Source organism: Athene cunicularia, assembly GCF_003259725.1.
Source record: "Athene cunicularia isolate RWA chromosome Z unlocalized genomic scaffold, athCun1 chrZ_part3, whole genome shotgun sequence".
Taxonomy (NCBI): Eukaryota; Metazoa; Chordata; class Aves; order Strigiformes; family Strigidae; genus Athene; species Athene cunicularia.
In genome coordinates, this window is record NW_020799144.1 from 3,385,181 (window position 1) to 3,391,557 (window position 6,377).

The window sequence follows — 6,377 nt, forward strand, 5'->3', positions numbered from 1 at the left end:
CAGATGTAAAAATAAGAAATATTAATATTGAAAGCAGAAAATTAAAACAAAAAATTATTAGCTCAATTTAAAATGTGACATTGTCATCCCTGCAGCTGTCTTGATAGGACAAGAACTTCCCACTGCCTGTATGCATGACTGACAAAGGTAGTAAAATGTTTACCATAGAGGGGAAAGACTAAGATAAAATAGGAATAGCAAGGGAAAGCAGACCAAAGACTCTGGTTTTACTGTTCCTATACCAAATGTTTGGGATTATTGTTAGAAAGGATCCAAAACGCTTGAAGCATAAACCACTTACTATTCTCTTTATGCCTATTTAATAGGATCCTGCACACATATGAAGCAGCCTGAAGACCTTTGAAGTGACTGTGGTTAGGAGGACTTAACCTGAATTACAGAAAATACTAGCTCTTTTTCAATCTAGGTTTATGTTTACTTACTGAAAAGGTTATTTTCTGCACATTTTTTTCCCTAAAGTATATTACATACAGCCACCCGACCCTGGACTTCTAATACAGTCAATAAGAGACAACCAAATGAAGAAATTTGTTATCAATACTTTCCTCAAAGTTTTGATATACACTGGAATTAAATTTTAAGTGCACTTTTTTCTTAAAAAAAAAAAAAAAAAAAAAAAAAAAAAGCGCACACATTCAGAAGGGAGTACTTGTTTAGATTTAAAGTAAGACTTTAAAGTGGGGGTTTTATGCCTAAGTGTGGACTTCTTCCATTCTTCAGAAGAAGAATGAAGAATAGCTTGAAATTTCAGACAATAGAATTTCTTCAGTGCTAAGAGACTTATTTAACAGCCTTCTTTTACACCTAGACAAAACCAGCTGTCATCTGTTCCAAAACTAAATCAGACTGAAAAGCAGCTAGTGTTTTACCAACAAAACTAGTAGTTCATTTACACTAGCAATATTCATAGCATAATAAATGGAACACTTACATACAAGGTTTATATTTTCAGTCCAGAATCTGAGCTAAACTCCTATTTTATGCAAGAAAATCAAGAAAAGTGTCCTTGAGAGAGAGTGAAGAAAAAGGACATCTCTGATACCAGTTGTTTGACAGAAAGTATTTAATCAATGCCAGCATCAAGTTGTAAGTAGCTTTACATTAATTTACTAATTACTAGTAGATTGTGTTATCTACTACAATAGCTTGATTATTTGCAATACAAGTGAGACCCGAAGTGGTATCAGCTTCATATATTTATATATAAAAGGAAGATTACAAATGATATAAATAGTTCTCTAGAAATTTCATTATATGGAATGCAGGGAGAACTGTGACAGAACCCAGAAGATGTTACAGTATTCTTGGATGGTGTATTCTTATGAGGGAATGTACATAAGATCAGTTTGAAGCAAAATTTCATTAATTCTAACCTTTCATCTCTTTTTTTTTTTTTTTTTTTTTTTTTCCTTATGATAGCTTAATCTTCCTTCGGCTTTATTGACTTCAGGCAGAACCTTGTTTCTTGAGGGGTTGCCTCAGCTAAATGCATTAGGCTTAAATATTCATAATACCCACAGGATTAATTAAGAAACCATTAAAAAAAAAAACCAAAACAAACAAAAAAAACCCACACCAAAACAAAACAAAACAAAACAAAAACAGAAATGGTCTCCATATGATTATTACTTGAGTGCTAAACCAGAGCTCTGCTAGAAAAATGATGCTTTTGTGTGACTAAAGAACAGACATAATTATAGTGCATATTTATTTTTCTATCTTCTCATTGGCAACATATATTAGACAATCTTCTGGTTCAGGCCAGTACTCATGTCTTTCCTCCCCCTCTGGCATGTTTTTTTCTCTTAAATGTATGATAGGCTTTCATACTATACATGCCACTATAAAACATTTAATCAAATTTCTTTTATAAAACATAAAATCAAATGTCTTTTCAAGGGGAAATATTTCCCTCCACTCAGAAAATATTTTTCAAATTTGTTCAGACATGAGTTAATTTCTTTTAACAAATAGATTTGTGTTCCTCTTTTTCTTTCCACAGCTGAAGTTTCCCAATCCATAAGGAATATATGTCTTTTCTACTTTAAAGTTAGGTTGATCGTGCTTTTTTTTTTTATTTTTGTATTTGATTTATTTTATTTTATTTATGGCTTCATTTGCATGAGGGGAAAAATAATTTGGAAATTTGAAGACAAAACCTTCAGTTTTCAAAATGAGGTTGCTTTCACTTTAAATTTGTGTATAAATGTAAAGAGTTCACCAGTCCAGTTTTAAAAAACTATTCTATTTTAAGAGATGCTCACAAAATAAGCAGATAGTGTCTAGGTTCTGTTACAAAAGACAGTACATCCTTAAAAAGAGAATTTATATGACTGAGTTGATCTTGATGAATGACTGTTAGGATGAAGTTGTAGGGAACAGCGTGTCCCATAGCATATTCCATTTATGGTTCTCATGTACCTTTAAAGACATGTTTTCCACTCTGGCAGCGATGTCCTGCCACAGTACAGCAGCCCAGATGAGTTTACCTCTGTGTTGCCAGTTGGTTTTCTTCCACTCCTGTATCCACCCCCACAGGGCATTAGCCACCATCCAGGAGTCAGAACTGTACAGACACAGTACTGGTCACTTCTCTCGTTCAGCAATCTTTAGGGCTAGTTAGATTGCTTTTACTTCTGCAAACTGACGACCCACCCTCTCCTTCAGTGGCCTCAATGACTTGTATTGTGGGACTCCACACAGCAGTTTTCCACTTCTGATGGCTTCCTACCACATGACAGGATCCATCAGTAAAGAGAGCATAACGCCTTTCATCTTCTGGTAACTCGTTATATGGTGGTGCCTCTTGGGCATGAGCCATGCTCCAAAATCTCTGCCTTCTGGACAGTCCGTGATCTCTTCCATGATCCCTGGACAGCTGGTTTTCCCAGTTGAGCCCGCTGTGTGATTAACACTACCCATTTACTCCAGGTAGCGCTGGTTGCATGGTCTGTGGAAGGGATGTTTCCTCTGAACATCCAATGTAAAACAGGCAATTGCAGTGCCAAGAGGAGCTGTGCTTCTGTACCAACAACTTCTGAGGTGGATCAAATCCCCTCATATGCTGCCAGTATCTCCTTTTCAGTCGGAGTGTAGTGGGTTTGTGATCCTCAATATCCCCAGCTCCAAAATCCTAATGGTCGACCTCGAGTTTCACCTGATATCTTCTGCCAGAGGCTCCATGTGAGTCTGTGCTCCCCAGTTGATGTGTAAAGTACATTTTGCACAGCTGGTCCTGTCCGAACAGGCCCAAGAGCTACCGCCCGAGCTATCGCCTGTTTGATGTGCTCAAAGGCTTGCTGTTGCTCAGGATCCCACTCAATATTGTTCTTCTTTCGGGTTACTTGATAGAGAGGGCTCACAAGCTGCTGCAACCTGGAATATGCATCCTCCAAAATCCCACAAGTCCTAGGAAAGCTTGTGATTCCTTCTTGTTGGTCAGTGGAGACACAGTTGCTATCTTGTTGACAACATCCATAGGCACATGGTGGCATCCATTTTGCCATTTTATTCCCAAGAATTGAGTCTCTTGTGCTGGTCCCTTGACCTTGCTTTTCTTGGGCAAACCCAGCTCTCAGAAGAATCTCAACTACTCTTTGTCCTTTCTTGAACACTTCTTCTGCCTCATTGCCCCACACAATGATGTCATTGATGTATTGTAGATGTTCAGGGGCATCACCCTTTTCCCGTGCAGTTTGAATTAGTCCATGACAAATAGTGGGGCTGTGCTTCCACCCCTGGGGCAGTCGATTCCAGGTATACTGGATGCTCCATGTGAAAGCAAACTGTGGCCTGCGCTCTTCTGCCAAAGGAATTGACATTGGCAATGTCGATTGTGGCGTACCACTTGGCTGCCTTTGACTCCAGTTCATATTGGAGCTCTAACATATCTGGTACAGCAGCACTCAGTGGTGGCATCACTTCGTTCAGGCCATGATAGTCTACTGTTAACCTCCACCCTCCGTCAGACTTTCATACCAGCCATATTGGGCTATTAAAAGGTGAATGTGTCTTACTGATGACACCTTGGCTCTCCAGTTGACGAATCAGTTCTTGGATGGGAGCCAGAGAGTCTTGGTTTGTACAATACTGCCGTCGGTGCACAGTCCTTGTAGCAATTGGCACCTGTTGTTCTTCAACTCACAACAGTCCCACAACTAAAGGATCTTCTGAGAGGCCAGGCAGACTAGACAACAGTTTTACCTTCTTTGTGCTCACACTGGCCACAGCAAAATCCCATCGGTATCCTTTTGGGTCTTTGAAGTAATCCCTCTTGAGGTAGTCAATGCCCAAGATACAAGGGGCTTCTGGGCCAGTTACAATGGGATGTTTTTCCCACTTGTCCTCGGTTAACCTTGGCCTCCAGTACTGACAGTTCTTGACATCCCCCTGTCATTCCTGAGATCCAGATAGGTTCTGTCCCTCTATAACTTGATGGCATCAATGTACACTGTGCCCCGGTGTCAATTAAAGCCTGGTACTTCTGTGGATTTGATGTGCCAGGCCATCGAATCCACACTGTCCAATACACCTGATCAGCCCTTTCCTCATCCTGGCTGGAGGCAGGGGCCCTCTATTCCTGTTCTTGGTCAGAGTATTCACTGACCCTTGCCATGCCAGGCTGGAGATTCCTTTATCAGGGTCAAGGGAGGTGATCTCAGTCTTCCTGTATCTGGGAGATCACTGGTTACTTTCTTGTGGTTTTACACCAGCTACATTAACAACCTTCTTGGATATTTTCCTCTTGACAGGGGACTTTCCTCACAATTCATGTACACAAGCTTCCAACTTAAAGGTGGGTTGACCATCCCACTTCCTCATGTCCTCCCCCGGTTGCGCAGGAAGAACCAAAGTTCGCCACATGTCATACACCTCAGTTTCCCTTTTCCCCTGACTGGGGCAGAAGAGAAATGATTTCTTAGGGTGCTCCTAACATCCAGGGCACTTGTCCATAGAGATGAGGAGATACCAAGACTCTCTTCAAAGTTCTGAAGCCAGGAAGAGACTGTCTCCACAGTTGGAGTACATCTTAGTCCTTCTCCCACATCCATCTCTGGGTAGTACATCACAGCCAAGCCGGCAGAATACGAGGATGGCGCAACTTTAATCACCTTCCTCCACATGGCCCATGTGCACAGGATGTTCTCTAGATTTTTAGGGGCTTCATCATTATCTGGATCACCATAGATGACTTCCAGAACTGCTAATTCTCTCAGGTACTGGACACCTTAATCTGCAGTAGTCCACTTCCCTGGGGAGTTGTCCATAAGACTTTCCTTGAAAGAATATCTTGCTTTAACACTTGAAAGGAGCTGTCTCCACAGACTGCAAATTTCTTTTCCAATTCCCCTTTCAATTCCTTGATTTCTGGCAAGGGAACCCAGCTGTTGGGCTTCCTTACCTTCCAATTGCTGAGCATCAGCCCCATTATCCCAGCACTGAAGCAGCCAGGCAGCAATGTGCTCACCCGGCTGGCGGCAATAGTCTTTCCACAGATCTCACAGTTCTGACAATGTTGGGGACCAGATAATTTCCACCTTCTGTTTCAGTTCTCTTATTTCCTCTTCCAATTCCTTTGCAGAAGGACCAGCTTCTTCCTTTTCTTTCTCTTCCCTTATTAATTGAGGTTATGGGCCTGTTGTTCTCCTTGTCTATTGTTTCTTTTTTTCTACTGGGGCAAACTCTGCTGTTGTTATTGTTTGAGTTTCCATCTCAACAACAGTCCTTTGAGAGTGCTGAACTGCAGCTCGATAAGCATAGGCCAGGCCCCAGTACAGCGCTAGAAGTTGCTGATTTTCACTAGTATAGGCAATGTACCCTTCTATCAGGTGGTGTGTCAATTTTGTGGGGTTGCTTGCCTGTTCAGGGGTAAGATCCCAGGGTACAGGAGGTGATAACCATCCTAGGAATCTGCCCAAATCCTTCCACTCCCCCTGCCACCCAGGGACAGGCTGCCTGAGGGCACATTTTGGTATTGACTCACTCAAAATTTGCCTTCCCTTACACCAAAATCATACTGAGCTCCACACAACCCACAATAAGTGAACAGTGTTAATGAACAATATCAATGAGCTAACATAAGAATGAATGAGTACTTTGGGAGCCTGCAGAGTAAAACCACTCATGATGTTCCCAATTTCTTGCAGCATGTTCCCGAGCTTAGCAAAATAAAGATAAGAAGCACATTCAACAAACCCGTGACCAGCCCAAGAGCTTGTCACTTAACTACTACAGCTACAGCACACTTAATATAAAACTGCAGTTGTTGTGCCCCATGTTGGGCACTGAAAAAGACTGTGATGGTTTGACTCTGGCTAAATGCCAGGTACCCACCAAGTCGCTCTATCACCTGTCTC